The sequence below is a fragment of the Argiope bruennichi genome, chromosome 6 (genome assembly GCF_947563725.1).
Source record: "Argiope bruennichi chromosome 6, qqArgBrue1.1, whole genome shotgun sequence".
In the NCBI taxonomy this organism is placed as follows: domain Eukaryota; kingdom Metazoa; phylum Arthropoda; class Arachnida; order Araneae; family Araneidae; genus Argiope; species Argiope bruennichi.
In genome coordinates this window covers 120,204,488-120,226,538 of record NC_079156.1, presented here as the reverse complement: position 1 = coordinate 120,226,538, position 22,051 = coordinate 120,204,488, and positions in this window count along the sequence as shown.

Below are 22,051 nucleotides of genomic sequence, written 5' to 3'. Positions count from 1 at the left end.
GCACCATCTGCATATAAATTCCTAAGACAAAGTGGATATTTGGTTCTGCCTCATCCAAATACTATAAATCATCTGTGTTCAAAGTATAGTGTAAGCCCACAATTAGAACAGCTAGATTCATATTTTTTGTTGTACATAAAACAGAAGTTTAAATATTTGCAGGAGAAAGATAAAATTGTGACTTTATTGCTAGATGAAGTTCACATAAAAGAATATTTTGAGTATAAAGGTGGTTGTGTAACGGGCATGTCGTGTGATTCTGAAGCTTCTGCTTCTAGTGCCCAAGTTTTTATGGTCAAAAGCTTTAGTTCAGAAAAAAAACCTAGCTGTAAAGAAAGCAGAAAAAAGAAAGGAAAAAAAAATTTAAAAATTACTAACTTGAAAAAGAGGAGGGATGATAAAAATATTTAATATTAAACTTTCAAGCATAACAAGTAATATCAGTTTAAATTGTTAATTGACTTTTATCACAATTGTTTTTTTTAATATTGTTATTAACTTTTATTTATAAATTTGTATTTTAACTTTATTTAATATTATAATTATTTTCATTTGTCTGTGTGAAATTTATAATAAAGTTGGAAAACAAAATGTATTTTGTTATTGTCTCTCTGAAAATAAAATGTTATGATTCAAATAGTGTGTCATTTTTTTTTTATTTGTGTTATCCTTTATTGTTACTTCAGATTAAGTATAAGTGCATTGAAATGTGAAATCAGATGTAATAAAAGCTAGTTTATTAAATTGTATGAATTACTAATATATTAAATGAAAACAATTCTTAATGTGAAAAAACAAGGTGTGAAAGTAATTTTTTATCAACAGAATTAGTTGGTGTAAAATTTAAATCTGATATTAAATACATTAATATTTTATTTGAAAGTTCATAAGTAATTTGAGAAGTAAACAATTATATGTTAATTTATAAAATACATGTATTACCTGTCACTACAATAAAAAAAAATCATCAAAACTTTAAAAAGTCTTAATGATTAATTTAATTTCAAGCTTTAAAAAATATTTTCAAGGAAAAAATAAAACGATTTTTAACAGCTTTTCATAAAATAAAAAAAAACTCTATTAAAACAAGAAAACTAACAATACCTCAATGTATATATCTAATAAATTTACATCTTCGAAAGTTTGAATGTTATTAAATGGTCAATACGCTATAGAGGACTTTCAAGATTTTCTATCATGTCGTTTCTTTTATTCACATGGGAAAAAATAAATCTTGAATTTTATGCAAGATTAATGGCTTAATATTTGGAATAGTAAGTTATTTTTAAGTGAATTTAAAATATATCTAAACATCAAGGAAGAAAGCAAGGTTCTGCTCACGGCAGGCAATCATCCTAATCGTGTGACGTCACAAACTAGTTGTGAGGCCTTGTATTACGGAGGTCGTGATCTGGTGCACGTTAAAACCTTCCGGAGCTAACGTCCTCCCACTGGTGTGGAGAGGGGGGTGCCAGCTCAGGTGTCGATTTTGTCATCTGACCATGGTTCAAAATGACGAGGTCCGTTCCAAAATATCCCCTAGTGTTGCTTTAAAAAAATGGGATAGTGTTGCTTTAATAAAACTAAACTAAACTTTATAGAATTTTCAGTTATTTCATGAAATTGCTGATCATGATGCTCACTTATTTTATAGATTTTCCAGCTATTTTATGAAATAAAATCATATTGTATGAAATAAAGGATTTTTATGGTTTAACGATGCAAGCAATAGCGATTACCTATCTGATGTCAGTTAAGCCTAATTTAGCGTTCAATTAAACTTCGTTTATCTCAAAATCCTGATTTTGTTCACCTTTCTTTCCTCTGACTGAGTGGAGGTTTCATGGATATGAAGAACTAATTTCCGAGAAATTCTAATAATATTTTGCAGCTCGATTGATTAGTTAGCTGAATTAAGCGCAGCTGTAAAAGCATTTCTATGGAATAACTTGAAACGTTGTGTAATGGTTGGTTTATATTGTAACTTTTCCTCGTGACAGTTGGCATTTCGGCAGATGTACAGTCACCCGTTTCCCCACACATAGTTAAGTGCCTTCGGACCGCCAGATGGAATCCTCCTCACTAGTAGAGTCATTGTCTCTGGTCATTTGTTGTATCCAGATAAAGGACCACATATGCTCTTTCCGTCGTTTCAAAGAAATACATCATGTTTTCAAGGGAGAAGAACGCAAAACATCCAGATGTTAAACTTTTTTTCCATTATGAAGGGGCTCCTCACATCTTCAAGAAACGATCAATCACCAGCAACCAATGTCATTAAGTGTCGAAATCAGATGGATTTTAGCTGATGTTAGCTGTGAATTGATTATAATTAACGTGTGTTCGGGAGGGATCAGCTACAAAGATGGATCATGAACAGACTCTCCCACCATCGACTGGATACCATTGAGGAAGCATTGCTGAGCAGCTATTGGGTGACAAGGAACTCATGTTCATCAATGAAAAAGTCAGAGGTGGAGATCTGGCGGAAATAAAGTGCGTTGTTTTTGTTTTGAGATAGAGGAAAGAGAAGAGTAATAAAAGCCGTCGAAGGAAGAGTCGGAGAGACGTGGGAGTTCGAAGTCGCCCTTGATTTTGCAAAAAGCTTTGTGTGATTCGGGTTTCTGTGTTAAGACCTGATAAAGATTAGTGGATTTCTGGAGCTAACCCTAGAATAGCCGCTGGAGTAAACAGCCTGTTAGAGGGATTTTGCATGTGTGTGTGTGTGTGTGCGTGTGTGTGTGTGTGTGTGCGTGCGTGCGTGCGTGCGTGTGTGTGTGTGTGTGTGTGTGTGTGTGTGTGTGTGTGTGTGTGTGTGTGTGTGTGTGTGTGTGTGTGTGTGTGTGTGTTTATTCTCCGATTTGATGGAAGAACTATTTCATGATTAAACTTTCAACTGTTGTGTGAATTTTGAAAATAATATTTACCTAGATGAGAGCAAGTTATTTTTGTGCACATATATAAGGCTGTAAATAAAAGAATTGTTTTTTTTTAAGATACTTCTTTATTTGATTTATTTGATAAGATATCACAATATTTAATTGTTGCCCTTTGACAATAAGTAATAAGACTGATTTCTGTTCCACGTTCGTTAGTGTACTATACGTATAGGTGATATTTGGAACTAAGTAATGTTCTAATAAATCAGTAACTTTTAAATATACGAGTACCTACTTATAATTATTCAACTAAGTCTAATAAACTTACATTTAACTTGAATTAGCAATTACGAATCATTTGACATTACTTATTGTTAGATGATTTATCATCATATTGTTATATTGTATACTTGAAGCCTGCCTCTTTCTTCGTTCAGCACAGTTTTATTTTTTAATTTCTTTTTCTAATTCTCATTTTCGAATATGTCCAAATGAAAAATAAGTAATTTCTAATTTTTAGAGATCTCCTTACCACTTGGTATGAGTCTTATCCTATAGAAGAGCTCGCTGGCAGTATCTTCGTCGTTTTCATCAGCCAGACTAGCCGAGAACAGATTCGGATCAACGTCTATCTCGCTGATGGGACTGACTCTCATCTCATGACCTTTGCTGCCGATCACAATATTCCAAGTTGGCATTTCTGAAAAAGGTAGACTTTAAAAATTTCTTTTAAAAATAAGAGAAATATTTTATAAATTTAATATAACAAATATTTTTTCTTTCTTTTTATTTTTAACAGAATTCATCTGGTAACATATTTGTGCCATAAAACAGTTCCATAATAAAATATTGAGTTCATATGGAATTTAAACACTTTTAATTTTCAACAGATAGGAGTAAATTGAATACCATGTAAACTCAAATACGTTTGAACGATTATAATATTTTCTACTTCTATTATTATTAAAAACGAATGCGTGTGTAGACGCTCTACAGGCCAAACCGTTAGAAATAAAGTCACCAACTTTGACACAGACATACTTTTAAATTTGTAAATATGCACTTTCAAGCGAGTTTTTGAAATTTTAATGAATAAAAAAGTAAATAAAATTATGCGTTTCCGTATGATAAGTTCCGAAGATATTAGAGAATAAATATTATTTTTACGTCATCTTAAAATTAAATATATTTTTTTTCAATTGTACTAATTTATTACATTATTTTCTATTTTTTAATCATTCTTATATAAATATTATTTTACACAAACGCATTTCATTATTGAAATGAAACTCGCCAACTTTCACTGTTGCTCATCATATATTTTTCTAATATATGACAGCAGGTGTTTAAAACAAAAGATTTTATCTAGATCACGTCCCCATGTAATTGATATTTGATACAAGTGGATCTCATACCACGATCCTTCAGTTTAAGAGCTTATACTCAAACTAACTCCACCACGGTCACATTATATTATTACGGTGAATTCCAAAAGGTTTGCAAAATCAAAGGGTTCGGTGTATTGGGTTTAAAACAGTTCTACAGGTCCAATAATAAGCAGCACCACTTTATTCAACAACGAAAGCAGGAACACGCAAACAAAAAAACTCAGGTGATGCGTACGCAGGCGCTCAAAGTGAGAACTCGCTCAACAGTAACTTATGCTCAACTTTAATGATTGACTGCAGCTCGGTTTCCCGGCTTTTTATAGCTTCCGAAACTGCTCATAAAAACGTCTATAAGGACCATCACAATTCGAGTCCTAATGGTCCTATCGTCATAATTCCTGAAAATTCCAGAATTTTCATATTCTCGCCAAATTCATCAGCATGTTGCCAAGTAATCACCAAGTTTGTTGCCAAGGCCAGGGGTCATTGTTCGTATTGCATCCATCAGTAAAACTGTCTTCCTTATGATAAAACTAACTGCTATAGAAAGCAACATTACAAAAATGCATAAGAGTATCTTACAATAACAAGTTTGTGGCTTCTTACCTCGTTGCAATACGAAATGCTTCCTTTCTTCTTTTCCACGTTCATGGAATTCTTGTTTCCAGATGACTTTGGGGATGCGCTTCAATTTACTGCTAAACGACAAAATGAAGGTAACAGTATCCCCGATGTTGCGATTCAGCCAACACGTCCGGGACTTTGGCACCCATTCATCACATTTGTAAGCTGGTCTCATAATTCCACTAAGAAGAAACAAGGAGAAACTAACAATACGCACATAACATCTATAAAACTTTCACTAATAAAGCAGAACGTGTGTATTGCCTTTCTAAACGAATGACGGTTTGATCCAAAACTACCAAATTTTGCACAAATGTAGTTTGGAGAGAGAGAATGTGCACCTAGGAAGGATTTTTTTAAAATTCTAATTAGTATTTTAAGGATAAATTTCGGTATTTTTTAACGGTGACTCTTGAAAATATTATTGCACAAAACTGATTTTTGCACCATTTTAAATTTTTAAAAAATGTCTTGTTAATAATAGCAGTTGCACGAATTTTTCTTGAATTTCGGAATTTTTTCTTCATAAATTTTAGTAACAGATTTCTTTACTGTAATGAAACTGATATTGCTTTCGTAGTTTCTTTAAACATTTAATCACGTGATCGTTTTCCTGAAACTTCAAGAAGAAAAAATTCCGTTAACTATTTTATCAGTTTACACGAGGAATAAGAAAGTGTGATTACATTACAGATAAAGACAATGTGCAATTTGAATTATATTATCCAGATATTTAAATTTCTGAAATTTTGATTAAAATTTCAAAAAAAAAAGAAAAATTCTTCGAGGTGTACATTCCCATTCTTGAAGAATACTTGTGCCAAATTTGGTAGCTATAGATCAAATGGTCTAGACTGTAGGGCACTAACACACAGTTACATACACTTTCATTTTTATTATTATAATAGATAAGCAATGAAAGAAAAATCAGGATGAAATTGTAGTAGTAACAATAGAAAGGTTTTTGTTTTCATTAACAGTAACAGAAATCGTAAAATGCACTTCAAGACATGATTAATTAAATCTGCCTTAAAAAATTACGACCATTAAATTTTTATTAATTTTTTAAAAAAATTCTTTGGGTTTTAAAATGATATAAAGTTCATTTTGTGAGATGATATTGTCTCAAGTTATTTGCTTCTTCCAATATATATATATATTGCTTGAAGCAGAAGGCAGGTTTGAAGACATAGAAGACGCTTTGTATTTTTAATTTCGTTTTGTTCTCTCCCTGGAAACAGGCATGATTTATTTACAAGAAGGCGAAGCGCGGCACAAAAGCAGAAGTAAAGAAGGAACGAAACAAATGATCACTAGTTTTATATAACATGGGATTTTTGGCCACGTGTCGATTTAGTACATGTGTAGACACCTTGGCAAGGGCACCGAAGGGATCATCTTCACTTGATACGTAGAAGTGATTGCGAATAATTTTTATACAGCTTCAATGGAATGAAATCAGGAAATAAGAGAATAAAATTACCATGGGCTAAATTAAGATAAAGCTTTGGAAATTAATTTGGTTTATATCATATATATATATATATATATATATATATATATATATATATATATATATATATATATATATATATATATATATATATATATATATATATATATATATGCCTAGTTCGGTAGTTCTAGACCAAATAGTCTGTTCTGTAAAGTACTAACACACACATACTCCTCTTTGTTATTAGTAGAAATTTTCAGACATCTTTTTCATATCTGGCTTGTTATAAAAACTGCTGCTGTTGAAATTTGCTTATCTTTTGTCTCAAAAGGCAAAATCATATTTTAAAATCCAAAACATCATTCATTTATAACTAGTTTTGTTTCTCAGTTTTAACATCTAGTTCGAAATATATCATTAATAACAGTTCTTTTTTTTTTTCAAAGTTTTTTTTTAAGTTCTTAAAATTAAAACATTGTTAATGTGTAATCATTCTTATTTTTCAAAACTCTTTATACTAATTTAAAACCAAATACATCAATAATATGTAACCATTTATATCGTTTTTATTTCCCATGTTTTATACTTATAATTAATTTTATTTGTATTGATTTCGATTGATATTGTATTATTTACGTCCCCTATAAGGAACAGCAGAATTTTCCTGAAATGTTTTGTACACCGATCGAGCAAAGAAGTCAGATATTGCTGCTGGAGCGTGAATTGTTCCACCGGAGATAAAAAGTTTATGGCAGATAGCAGAGGCGATACAATGGTATTAGTAGGCAGAGGGTGTTAAAAGAATTGCCTCTAAAAGAAGGCCATAACACAGAGGCAAAGCATTAACTACTTCGTCTTTATATTTCTACTTGGATAATTTATGCTCCCTTTTACTTTCTAGTATACGTAGTGCAGAAAAAATATAGTAATTATCAGAAAATTCGAACTCGAGGTTTTGTTGAATATCGATGTTTTAGACCTTCCTTTCAAAAAAACACATTTTTGGAAAATGTTCCTCTATTTCTCTGTGACAAAGATAACTCAAAAACGCTTTGAGCTAGTTGATTGAAATTTTGTATATGGTCTTTACACCAGATTTGCAGATTTTTGTAAAATTTTGAGTTAAATCTGTTCAGATGAAGTCCATCTGTCCGGTTGCACGAATATAAGTTAGCACGATAATTACAAAAGAAGGGTGCTGGATAGAAAAAATTCGGTACAGATTTAACACTTATAATGTAGACAAATTTTGAGACAAATCTAATCACGTGTTAACTGTCTGTCAGTCTGTACTTTTATAAATAAGTAAATGCGATAATTCAAAAAACGCAAGGACTTAAATATATCAAATTTCGTATAAGAATTTGTGACTATAAAAGCAGTCTTGTGTCAATTTTTTGCTTCAAACGGCTGAGAGAATCATGTATAAAACACAAGTTAGACTTTTGGATACTATTAAGGTTTGGTAAGTATTAATCGCCAAATGAATCGCCAAGGATGACACAATGGATTCAGTAAAAATGCAAAATTCACGCCAAAAGTTAATATTTCGCAACTATTGTATACCAATGCTTTGTAAGGCGTTTTCTGGCATGACAAGTTTGTTAAAGAGTATGCGAAAATATCTTGAAAAGACCACTCCAGCTGGTCAAATTTTGTTTTTCTCGTTTTTTGAATCGCCTCTTATGAGAAGTGCTCATGAAACGACGCTTGGCATTGGAGAAATGCATCCCGTTTTGGATTTGGAGAAATGCATCCAGTTTTGTCATTGGAAAATGCATCCCGTTTTGTCATTGGAAAATGCATCCCGTTTTGTATTTGGAGAAATGCATCTCGTTAAACAATTGGGTTCAAAATTTGATACAGATCTGCAAAAAATATCTGATTTTGGAAGATTGAAAAGTGACAAAAGGACGAAATGAAATCCGCGTTTCCAAAAAGCTCCTTTACAGCATAATCCTGCACTAGTTCTTTTTGTAATTTCTTGTATTTACATAATCTTCTCTGCAACAGATTTTTCTCTAAAATGTAGTACATATATAAAGTTGTAGGGAAAATACTACACGCCAAACAGCCTATACTTAACTTTGTTACCTTTTCTAACTGATTGTGTTCGCCATAAACAAAAACAGATATAAAATCTTCTTTTACGAGAGATTTTATCCAATATTAGAGTAAACTCTAATGTTGATGGAAGCATTAGACATCTAATTTAAATGAGGTAGCATGTTGAAGACTCACAAATGCAGTTATGATTACGTACTTTCTGGGTTCATTTGGTTTATAACATGTAGAGATTCTTCGGAATAGAATTTTAACACTTTTTTGCAATACAGAATTTTTTTGGAAATTACACCACTTCTTCTTTATTTATTTTATATATAAAAAAGCTTTTGTAAGCTGCAAGATTCAAGATTATCATGGAAATACCATAATTTAGCTTAAGTTTTTATTAATTTAAATTTTGATAAGGTTTTCGAAACCTTTTCAAGGTCCACGTTCTCACATCCAAGGTGCCAGATTTGAAAGTTGTAGGTCAAATGGTCTGACCTATATATCTCCAAAATATACATATACATTCATCTTTATTATTAGTATAAAAGACGTATGGAATTCATGAATAAGAAAACGTGTCACAAACTGACTATTCGTAGTCACAAATTGACACATAGAAAAAACTGAATGAATGGACCACCGCGTCATCACCACTGGTAGGAACTATGGTTGAATCCTATCACCAGTTACGGTACAACAATTTCCGCGGGAAATATGTTCCGTCATCGATGAGAGGAAGCTCCCACCCACATCACCATCCTTTTCTGTTATACTCTCTAAGTTGGTGAGGACTAACCATCATACATACCCCCCCCATGACAGTAAGTAAACGTAAAGAAGTAAATAAATATTCGACTAATTATGCTTGATAACCCTAGGCAGTTGCCGAATCAAAAATATGTCTTTGGGAGCAATAAAAAAAATTCTTTTGGCCAGTGCGGATTGTCACGGGTGGAAGGAGGGATGGAATAGAATAAGGGAATAAAATTATCTGTTATATGTTTAAGAGAGAGACAGATTCATTTGAAGACAGGGGGCAAGTCACGTAATCTCCAAAAGTCAAAGGACTTAGAATAACATCAAGCTTAGAAGCTTTTTTTAAAACTAAATATGATAAAAGAGCAAAATTTTTCATCGTGGATCGTATATCTTTTATACTTATTAAAAGGTAAGTGACTACGTTTTTTTTTTTTTTTTTTTTTTTGTGACATTAGGATTTTTTTTAAAAATTTAATATGCTTAATATTTGAACAGGTTTTTTTTTTCTACAAAATCGTTGAGAATTTTATTTCTAAGTCAATTTGGGGGAAAGTTACACTGATTTTTATATTCGCATTTGCATATGTTTTAATACTGTTTTGCATCTTTAGATGCTATTTTCTCAAATTCTAATCTTTGATAGGATTTTCTGTCAGAAAACTTCATATATTAAATTTTAATGCATATTTTTTCTTCGAATTTGGTATAATATTTAGTACTTAATATGTTTTGTAGTTTCTTAATTAGAAAATAAGTAATCCATTTATTTAGAAATATTTTATAGGTGTCTTCCATAATGTGAAAAAAAATTGAAAATTCCGAGTTATTTATCAGTCTAACTCTAATGTTTAAAGAATGGGTGGAAATATAGCTTATTTTTTAATTCAGGAAATAGATAATATATTTTTTAAGTATTTTAAGCAAATCATTTAATAAACATCTTAACTAGAAGCTTTTAGCTTTATGCCTCTTTTGAGCCAAAAAGCAGCTTTTTTTCCCAATTTTTTGAAAAATATTTGGCACTTAACTGGTATATATTGGTTTCATAGACGTTTTTTCAATCTTTTATATGCAAATATTCAAAAATATAACTAATTTTCAGCACTTTTCAAAAAATTCATCCCAAACTTAGTCACATTTCAAACTAATAATGACAACTGGAGAGGGCGAAAAAAACATATTATGCCATGGGTTCCATTTACCCTGGCTAAGCCAATGTGAAGAGCGTGAAATTTTCTGATTAAAATGAATTAAATTCGTTCATATTTGACAGTAAATGTTGTCTACTTTTTGGCTCTTTCCTCATTCTTCAATATTTTTTATATACAACAAGGATATATAATCCTTATTTTTCAATATTTTTCTTTTGTACTTATTAAACTAATAATGACAACTGGATGGGACGAAAAAACATATTATGCCATGGGTACCATTTACCCTTGTTATGCCAATGAGAAGGGCCTGAATTTTTCTGATTCAAATGAATTAAATTCGTTCATATTTGACAGTAAATGTTGTCTACTTTTTGGCTCTTTCCTCATTCTTCAATATTTTTTATATACAACAAGGATATATAATCCTTATTTTTCAATATTTTTCTTTTGTACTTATTAAACTAATAATGACAACTGGATGGGGCGAAAAAACATATTATGCCATGGGTACCATTTACCCTTGTTATGCCAATGAGAAGGGCCTGAATTTTTCTGATTCAAATGAATTAAATTCGTTCATATTTGACAGTAAATGTTGTCTACTTTTTGGCTCTTTCCTCATTCTTCAATATTTTTTATATACAACAAGGATATATAATCCTTATTTTTCAATATTTTTCTTTTGTACTTATTAAACTAATAATGACAACTGGATGGGGCGAAAAAACATATTATGCCATGGGTACCATTTACCCTTGTTATGCCATTGAGAAGGGCCTGAATTTTTCTGATTCAAATGAATTAAATTCGTTCATATTTGACAGTAAATGTTGTCTACTTTTTGGCTCTTTCCTCATTCTTCAATATTTTTTATATACAACAAGGATATATAATCCTTATTTTTCAATATTTTTCTTTTGTACTTATTAAACTAATAATGACAACTGGATGGGACGAAAAAACATATTATGCCATGGGTACCATTTACCCTTGTTATGCCAATGAGAAGGGCCTGAATTTTTCTGATTCAAATGAATTAAATTCGTTCATATATGACAGTAAATGTTGTCTACTTTTTGGCTCTTTCCTCATTCTTCAATATTTTTTATATACAACAAGGATATATAATCCTTATTTTTCAATATTTTTCTTTTGTACTTATTAAACTAATAATGACAACTGGATGGGGCGAAAAAACATATTATGCCATGGGTACCATTTACCCTTGTTATGCCATTGAGAAGGGCCTGAATTTTTCTGATTTAAATGAATTAAATTCGTTCATATTTGATAGTAAATGTTGTCTACCTTTTGGCTCTTTCCTCATTCTTCAATATTTTCTCACTCAGTTCCCTGAAAATCTCCTTTTGCTCCTCGATGCACTCTTTACACGTTTGGTTGTCACCTCGCATGAAGGAAGGCCCACCGAAAAATCCGGTGATATTTTTCTGATCATAATGTTTGCTCCAGTCATCGGTGATCTTTTTCTGACCATGATGTTTGTTCCGGTCATCGGTGATCTTTTTCTGACCATGATGTTTGTTCCGGTCATTTTGATGACTTCCTTTCGATCTCGCCTTAGTGATGTCGATGTCCAAGTCCAGCGCTCGCCGGAATTCGTCCTTGGCGAAGTCTTTCGAGTATCTACGTTGTTCTATGAACGAGGAGCGCTTGTAATGCTTTGGATTGCTTAGTGTCCCCAAAGATGCTTTACTTCTATTGGTGAAATGATTTGCTTTCTGGAGGCCGGCTGGTTTGTGTTTTACAGGCTTGCCTTCAACTTCAGAAATCAACATATGAATTAAATGTGAAGCCTGGAATGAAACATTATTCTTACACTTTTTAATACATTAGGGGGTATAATATTAAGTTCATTAATACAGCATACGCCAGAGATTAAAAATTTGTCGTTTGTGTGTTACATGCCAACGATTGATCAGCAAAAAAATAGCCAAAGATGTCATATCAATCTATTGACCATGTTCGAAAATCGTATGCAGTTAGGTCAAAAATTCGACAAAGACATGAGGTTAATATACTATCAACTAAAGTTTTGCTTGAAATGGAATTTCATAAAAGATTTTGTTGACTGTTTACTTATATTAAAAGGTTTTAGGACATCTGAGAATCAGGAATGACTGACAGTAATGTTAACTATTCGGGTATCATACAAACATAGGCAAAGAAAAATAGCTGTTTTTACTTTCTCGTATATGTAGTGTAATGAAAGTAGAGTAATCGGCAAAATTTTGAATTCCAGATTTGGACGAATCTCTTTGAATTAGAAAAACACTTTTTTGAAAAATGTCCTGTCTGTCAGTAACAGATAACTCTAAAACGTTTTTAATTAGATGGATGGAAATTGGTATATGTTCTTTATACTAAATTCGTAGATTTCTGTCAAATTTTGAATAAAATTCGTTCCGGGGGAAGTCTGTCTGTTCAGCTGTTCAAATGTAATATAACAATAAAACGAAGAGAGCTATATAGATAAAATTCGGTACACAGATTTAACATCTACAGTGTAAACATCTGCTAAATTTTGAGCCAAATCCAACAAGAAGATGATCATTTGTCCTTTTGTAATCTCAAAAACACAATGACTTAACTACATCAAATTTGGTATGGAATTTTATTACTAAAAGTGCATTTTTATGTCAAATTTTAATTACAATCGGTTGGGAAAAGCGAGTCTAAAACAAAATTCGATTTTCGGATACTATTAACGCATGCCAGGGATTAACAGCCAACAAACTCGCCAAGGGTGACACGACAGATTCAGTAAAAATGCTACATTCACGATAAAAATTAATATTTCATAACTATTGTACGCCAAAGCCGTGTAAGCCGTTATCTGAGATAACACCTTTATTAGAAAGAATGCGGGAAGATTTTGGGGATAGATTAGATAATAACCACTATAGATAATATTCCGCTGATAAGATACTAAGAAATGATAGAAGATGACATATTTCATACGCGAAACCTTTCTTAAAAAATATTTGTGCTTTGGGATATAATGGCTTTCAATAATATTAGTTAATGGCCCTTTCTCACATTATCCTTCGGGACTTTTAGGACTTCCATAAAATGTTTATTGATATACAAACTGGACGATACTCACATTAGACGACATTACTATGCACAGTACAAATGGTCAAGAAATAATTTTTCTTGCATCCTAACTGGATCATTTTTCTTGCACCTTTTGGAAGCAAAAGGTCAGAGATAGCCAAACTCTATCTCTGATGGCAACGCCAAGAATTTTGTCAATTTTATGTAATGATTGATGCTGATTTCTTGATTAAAATTGATGGTAAGTGTTATACTATATTGGTTATATCTTTTCTTCACAAATACTGTTATGTGGCTTAAAAATTCAATAGAAAACTTAATACATTTTTTTTATATACTTATAAAACTTATAAGGATATTTTTTCTCTGGGAGAAAGCATAAATTCTATAATCTATACAAATAATCAGTGAGAGTGTTCTCTCCGAACCTGTCTCGTATACTCCCTAATAAAGATATTATCTCCATTCCGTCACATAAAATTATGGATCTTTGGTTCGGCCCAAAAGCCTTGCATGGAATTGGCAAACAATAATTATGGAACATTGATCTTTCGCTTAAAGTTAGCATTTTTAATGAATCTATCGTGTGATCCTTGGCGATGATTTGGCAATAATCTCTAGCATTTATATATAGGTACCCGAAAATCGAATTTCTGTTTTAGACGCGTTGTTTTCAACCGATTGAAATCAAAATTTGAAACAGAACTGCAATTGTAGTCACAAGATTATTTACCAAATTTCATATGCATGAATGATTCCGTTTTTCTGTTATCATATTTACATGCTTATAAAAATACAGACCGACAAAAAGTTAACCCCGTGACGAATTTGATAAGGCATCTACAGTTAAATCCGCGTACTAAATTTTATTCCTATAGGTTTCTTTGTTTTGTAGTTGTCATGTAAGCTTATATTCAGACAGTTGGGCAGACACTGCCATTCAAAATTTGATAGAATAAATATAAGAAAACAAAAACATCTTTTGTACCTTTTCTTTGACTTAAATGTGAGAAACGTTGCCGATTTTTTTAAATAAATGAATAAATCAATTCGAAAAATTACTTACGATTGTAAAATAGGAGAACAAAGTTAGATGAAATATCACCGCTTCATGTCTGTGCATACTATTTTTGCGCGGAAAAATGATAGATTTTGAGACCTAATATTCAGAGGACTAGACAGCATTTTCACTAATAACAGATTAATTCCATTGTTAGAGAAATTCTATTTTTAAAAAAAAGGTCCATGAAAAGCAACAAACCTAATGAGAGAGTTATTTTCTCTGATACTAAAAAAAAAAACATTGTTGAAGTTTTAAAAGACATCAGCTGTGTAGTATTTTCCCATTGCAACAATGGATATAGTTTAACAAATGAAAAAGTGCTGGCATTAAATAAATAATTGACTTGAAAAATTAGACAAAGTTATACAGTTAAGAAAAAAATCGAAAGATACAATAATTTACGAGCAACATTTACAAAAGTTTTTGATTTGGTCCAGTCACAAAAATTTTCATTTTAATAAATCTTCTGATAATTAAAGAAAAAATAAATGGTAAGTAAAATGAAAAATTTCTGAAAATTTAGGATGTAACTAAGAAACTGGAATCCAAATGTGTCCCCAGACTGATGCAAATAAACTCGCCTGTATAAACAGTTAACTGCGGAAAAAATACGATAAGGTCACTTTGTAAGAAGACTAGAGGAAATATTTTGTAAATATATATATATATTAAAGGAAGAGAGATATTTCAAGGGGGATATTACAAAGCAGAGTTCGATATACAACAAACCATACTAGTAATTGCCCTTTTCCTTCTTTTGTTTTTATAAATATTATTGCTGATGTAATCTTTTTTATTTTTTCTATATTGTATTGCAAACTTATTTAAAAAAAAAGGGGGAAATATGGAAGATGAAAAAAATAAGCATTGCTGTGTGTAAAAGAGAATGTAAAACAAACTAAGGTGCAGAAAATGTTAAGATTTTTTTTCAGCTTTTTATTAAACATTTATTTAACACTACATGTTTTAAATTATTTTCATGGTACTTTTCAGTTAACAGAACCCGGATAGTCGCCAAGTTGAAATGTTGACGATATTCTGCTTTGCTGCCAATATTTATCTCTAAGAAAGCTGTCATAAGGCTAGATCAATCTTTGCCTGGAATTCAGTTGGCGAAAAAGAACCATTTTTATTTACTCAGAGCAACATAGGTTAACTTTCATAGATGGCGTATTTCAATCTTTCTTGTTTCCTGCTGTAATAAAATTTTATGCTTTGAAAACTAGCCGGACCGGTCTTCCCTAAACTTTCACGGAAACCCTCCAATAAAGGTGTTATCCCATAAAATAACTTGCATGGAATTAGAATACGATAATTACAAAATATTAGCCTTGGTTTGAATTTAAGATTTTTACTGAATCTATCGTGAGATCTTTGTCGATTAATCCCTAGTTTCCGAAAATATAATTTGTATTTTAGACGCATTTTTCCCAACCGATTGAAATAAAATCTTCCGGAAATTTTGTCACATTAAAATAATTTTTGACCTTTCTAAAATTCAAACAATTATCTTTTTGATTGTACCAATTAAGATCTCCCCTAATTTTAATTTTTAAAAAAATTTAAAATATGTATTTTTATGTGAAATTTACAATACTTTTCATTGTTGCAATGAAATTCATATCGTTTTCATTGCTTGTACAAATATTTAAGAAAGTGCTTTTCTTCCAGTGGATAAAACTTTACAATTAAAGTTCTTACTTAGTTTTTTTTTTTTTTTTCATACCATTTTCGGTGAAATTTACCGAAAAGGCATCCAAGAATGTAAGTGTATTTGTAAATATATCCAGGAAGTTCAAAGATAATGATTAATAATGCTTAATTCGCTTTAGAATCCTTATTTAATTCCACTTACATGTTGTTAATCGTATAATGTGCCGCACGATTTTACACTTATTCCATTTTCATTAGGAGCGTAAATTAGTCAATAAACAAAACAAATGCATGGCTCTTTTTTAAAAAAATCATAGGTAAATGCCTAGCACAATCAGAATTTTTAAAATTATTTTGTTTTAAGAAACCATGTATAAAAAATTATGCATAAGAGATTTAATTGGAATTAAACAAAAGCAATATAGCAGCAAGTAAGCTGATGGCCAAAAGCGGTTATTAAATAAGAAAAAAAATATTGATTTATGCACTACTAAAATCTATCAATGAAAAAGCGAAAGCAGAACTGTAATTATTTAAAACTCTAAAAAACAAAAACGACGAAGAATTAAGATATCACGGTTTTGGCAAAGATCATTTTCTGTTTATTATGACTAACATTCTGCTTAAATTCGCTTTTAATAAGCTTCAATATAATTTGTAACCGCTGTTATTTAAACATCTAAAATGCAGATAACAAGAGTTTCGATTGTTTAAATATTTTTTATCATAAATTGACAGCGATCCAAAAATTAAAAAAAAAATTATCAAAAACAATAGAGAACCTGATAAAAAAATTCTTTTTATGACGTAATATTTATCAAAATTTCCTTTCGCCTTTCCTTAGTTTTTCATAGATAAATAATTTATGATTGCAATTATCCTAAAAATGGTGCTGACAGATTATTTATTTAATTAAATTATAAACAAAGTATAAAGTTAATTTTACTGAAGAAATTATTTGCTGATTACAGAGAATTACAGAAGAGGATCAATTAGGGTAATTGGGAAAGAATTTTGCTGATTTTTTTTTTTTTTTTTTTCTTTTTTCAATTTGAAATGATCTTATGAGATATGAAATCGGTTTATTATTAATGAGGAGACTTTGGGCTCTGGAAAGCTTATTCGAAAGAAAAAAAAATACTTTTTTTCATATCCGTAGTACAGAGAACGTATAGTAATCGTCAAAAGATTCGAACTCGAGATTTTGAGGAATGTCCACGTTTTAATCCTCTCTGATTTCGGAAAACAAGTTTCTGGAAAATGTCCGTCTGTCTGTGACAAAAGTAAAAAAAAAAAATAAACGCTTTCAACTAGGCTGATAAGTTTGATATGCCAAATGAATTTACAGATTTCTATCAAATTTTGTGTAAAATCCGTTCAGAGAAAGTCCATCTATTCAAATATAAGTTAACACGACAATTACAACGAAGAGAGATAAAAAAAAAAAAAAAAAAAAAAACTCGGCTCACAGATTTAAGATCTATAGAGTAGTCATTTGTCGAATTTTGTGCCAAATCCAACCACGGGTTGATTGTCTGTACTTTCAGAAGTATGTAATCGCGATACCTCAATTGCAATGATTCGAATGTATCAAATTTGGTATGGGATTTTGTGACTACAAGTGCAGTTTTGTATAAATAGGTTGAAAAAAAAGTGTTCTAAAAAAAACTTCGGTTTTTAGATTCGATTAACCGCATGCCAGGAATTATTCACTAAATATCTTGCCTAGGATGACACGATAGATTCAGCAAAAAGGCTAAATTCACTCTAAAGGTTAATATTTCATAAGTATTGTACGCCAGTGCCATGTAAGGTTTGTCTGGTGAGACAAGGTCATTAAGGAATATGCGAGAAAGTTTTGGGGAGATAAATTCTGTTGGTTTCTTCCTCAAATTAATATACAAATTAACCACCCTCGGGAGCCGTGATGCTCATGATTATAGCAGAATGTCCCCAATATTATCACTTCAAAATATACATATGTGTTGAAAAATTAATCATGGATTATTTAAGATAAGTTGTTGTTGTTTCTGATGGCACTTGCCACGGACAAGCCCGCTGTTTCGAAGTCAGCGATTTAAGCCGATAGAGAGCGTCTCTTGTTTTAGTACTGCCAAATAGAGCCAAGAGTATGATTTTGTTACTCACAAATCACTCATTCGCTTGCACAACCCCTTTTCACATGGGGGCACATTCACACATCTCACAGATAGAACAGATGAAGAACAACCATGCCCGAACCGGGACTTGAACTAAGGATGCCCAGATCACGGGGAAGACGTGCTACCCCTATGCCATGAGACCTGCTTTAAGATAAGTTACTTCCTACATCTCCATTTCTTATTTTTTTTTAAACTCAAAGTCCCCAGATTTCTGCCTTAACATTACATTTTTTTTTCCTCCGCGATGTTGTCTTTCTTGTGTCATTCCATACTTGATATCAAACATTATTAATAACCAACTTTCATTCGTGAAAAGTAATATGTATGCAGATCATGTGGTAAATTCTTTCAAAATGTTAGTCACTGAGTTAACATAAATAATGAATATTGTTACAAAAATTTTTCTCCTTCAATAACTACCGCCAATAAATCGTAATGACGCAGCGCATTTAATCTCTAATAGTTCATTAGTTCAGCAGCTTTCTTGCTGTCTAATCCTGCAATACCTTATTTTGTCGGCGACTCCGACTGCTCACCACACACCGCCTCTGACTATCCACACAACGTCTGACGATACACACGACTTCTTCCCCGTAGCTTCTGAGTGCCCGTCTTTTATAGTTCCGGGAGGCGGGGCTAGAGTCTTCAGACCAATCAGGGCGTACCTGGCTGTATCTCAAGTCTTAGTGGATGGATCGTGAAAGTTCTCGAACTTTCCAGTAGTATCCATTTAGTCGCCAAACTCGCCAAATTCATCGCCAAGTCGCCAAATGGTCGCCAAGCTCTCAGGTTATTTACGCGGCAGCTGCTCAGGGCAGATCTTACAACGGTCTTTCTCACGATGACACTTTTCATGCCGGGTAGCAAAATTACAGATTTGTAACAATATTAATGATAGGACAGGATGCTACGTGTTCCTAGACTAAGTATCACTTCCAGTCATATTATAAGCTATTCCAAATGTATGAAAAATAGTCGTTTTTATTACTATAAAACGTGTATTTTTCATGCATTTGGGGCCTGTTCTTAATAACTTTATGATGAAAATTGCTGTCGGTAGAGATACCGCCCTGTTTCTAAATAGAAAATCAAAAAATGAAAACAGAATCTACTCGTAACTGTTAGATCTCTCAGATCAAAGAAATGTATAATTTTGCAATTTACGAAGCAAATAATTGTTGTAGGGAATGAATAATCCTACTTTGTAAATTTTGGTATCACTTATTTAAAAATTACTTTATTTAAAGAAAAGAAACGTTAGAAAATAACATTGAAAGGAAAGGGGGAAAGTTTTTGTCTATCTCTAGTGTTTTATATATAGCACATACTTCCCGGCACATTAAGGCTTCACCAGTACAATATTATCACCTTTTCCCAATTACTCTTACTGACAATATAGTGTGGTAAAAATTAACACAGGACAGAATGTTACAGAAATTGTAATCGCCCAACCATTTCATAAAAAATTTATTCCGTATGAAAGCACTGCAATCAAAGGTTGAAAAATTATGCAACATAAGCAACAATATAACAAAATAACTTCATATCGAACATCTATATAAAGTGGCTTTTTCCCTATTTTTAAGGTTTCCGAATTATAAGAATGTCGAACTTAGCCAACTTTTTTTAATTCTGCGTTTTATTAATTCTCGAAATATCTACTAATAATAAAAGGAAATGTGTGCTTCTATGTGTGTCAACGCTTTCAGGATAAATAATTTGTCTTAGAATTATTAAATATGGCCACCGATATACTTTGAAAGAAGGGAATAACACCTCGAAGTAATTTTTAAAATTTTTAATTATCAATGTGATTAATTAAAACTTTTGCGAGATTTTATTATTTTCCGGCAAAATCTCCTGAAAATGTTAATGCATACTGATATTTACAACTTCAAATTTTAAAAATTCGGTTTTTAATATTACCAACTTAACTGCCGTGCAACTTGTTTCCTGGATTTCGATAATCTTTTAAAAATATTTTTCAATATAATTTTTAACGAGACTTCATTTCTCACGTAAAATGCAATTCAAAGTATTTTCGTTTCATCAAATGTTAAATCGCGTGATTTTCTTCCATAGTTGAAAAACTAAGGTTTAGTTTAATTTAGTTTAGTTTTATCAACGTCCCGTTTGAAGCAACACTAGAGCTATTTTGGGACGGACCTCGTCATTTTGAACCTCGGTCAGATGACGAGGACGACACCTGAGCTGGCACCCCCCTCTCCACACCACACCAGCGGGAGGAAGTTTGGTCAGGACGGATTTAACGCGCAACAGACCCCTTACACGACGGCTCTTCGGTGGAATCGGGTCTCGAACCTGAAACATCCCGGTTCCGCAGCCGAGACCTTACCACCAGGCCACCGCGGCCCCACTAACTAAGGGAAAACTGAGGAAGAAGGATTTTATTAATTGTCTGCACAGTTTATATGAAGAATTAGAAAGAGAAATTATATTGTAGCAAAAAAAAACGCGCCATTTAAAACAAAATACTCAATTTTTTGGTTTTTAATGTCACAATGAGGTTATAGGTTCTGAGTTAGTTTGCTTTTAGCGGCGTAAGAGCCGTTCTTGGCTAAACTAAACCATTCTTATTTCTTAAAAAAAAAAGCCTAGCGATGCCAGAATGAAAATTTAAAAGTATATATTCGATCAAACAACTATGTCCAAAAATAAGTAAAAATGATATGTTGTTGTTGTTGTCATGTCTATGGAAATGTAAAAAGTGAGGAAAGAAAGTCGCAGATATTGTCAAAGGTCCGGAGGACCACTGCCGCCAACTTTGGTGCTTCAGGACTGTAAAGGATCTCCCAAAGTCGATCCATCAGTGGCAACCAGCCAAGCTTTAAGATATCTGTGGTAATAGATGGACACTCGAAGATGTGTCTCGGTGTGAACTGAGTTTCCGGACAGTTCTTACAGTAAATATAGGTTCTTATCCCATCAGTTCTTAATCTAGCCATTGTAGTTGTTACATTTCTAGGGAATTCAAAGTCAGTGATTAAAGGCTTCCTAGAGGGCTGATTTATAAGTCTACATCTGACCACAGCGTTCGCATCTGCAAGTGTGATGATGGAACTAAGTTGGGCAGATTTCGTGCCCCTTTGGCCAAAGCATCCGCACACTCATTACCCGCAATGTTTACATGTGCGGTATACACTAAAGCACACAAGATTTCCTCTTGCAATGCAGTTGATCGAGTAAGACATTTATAGTAGAAGTGATATTTGTGTCTCCATTTCCGAAGGCTTCTAAGCCCGCTTTAGAGTCTGAGAAAACAACCAGTCCCTCAGCAAGGTCTATAGCTTGAGAATTCGTCAGGTAAAAAGTGAGGGCTAGTAAAAATGTTATAAAATTTGAAAACAGAAGTAGAAGAAATGCCATTTTAGAAAGCAAAGCATCGAAATAAAATATTAGGTTGGTCTAAAAGTAATTTCGTTTTTTTTTTTTTTTTTTTTCCACGAGGACTATTTAATTGCATTTTTTCACATTGCAACTTCACACTTAAGCCACATAATCTTTATATATTTTGACAGCTGATATAGCAGGGATTGCTAGTGAAAAAGTTCGATTGATCCTATGCAGTAATTTTTAATTGGTGCCCTCTCAAATATGGGAAGTGAAAAGCAGCCTTTAGCATATTTTAATTTTTTACTATCGAAAAAGTAAAAATGCTGTTCAAACAAGAAAAAAAATTATCCGATATGTATGAAGATGTATTGACAGGACGCCAGTAGCAAAACGGTTTGAAAAATTTGATGTTGAAGATGCACCACTTTC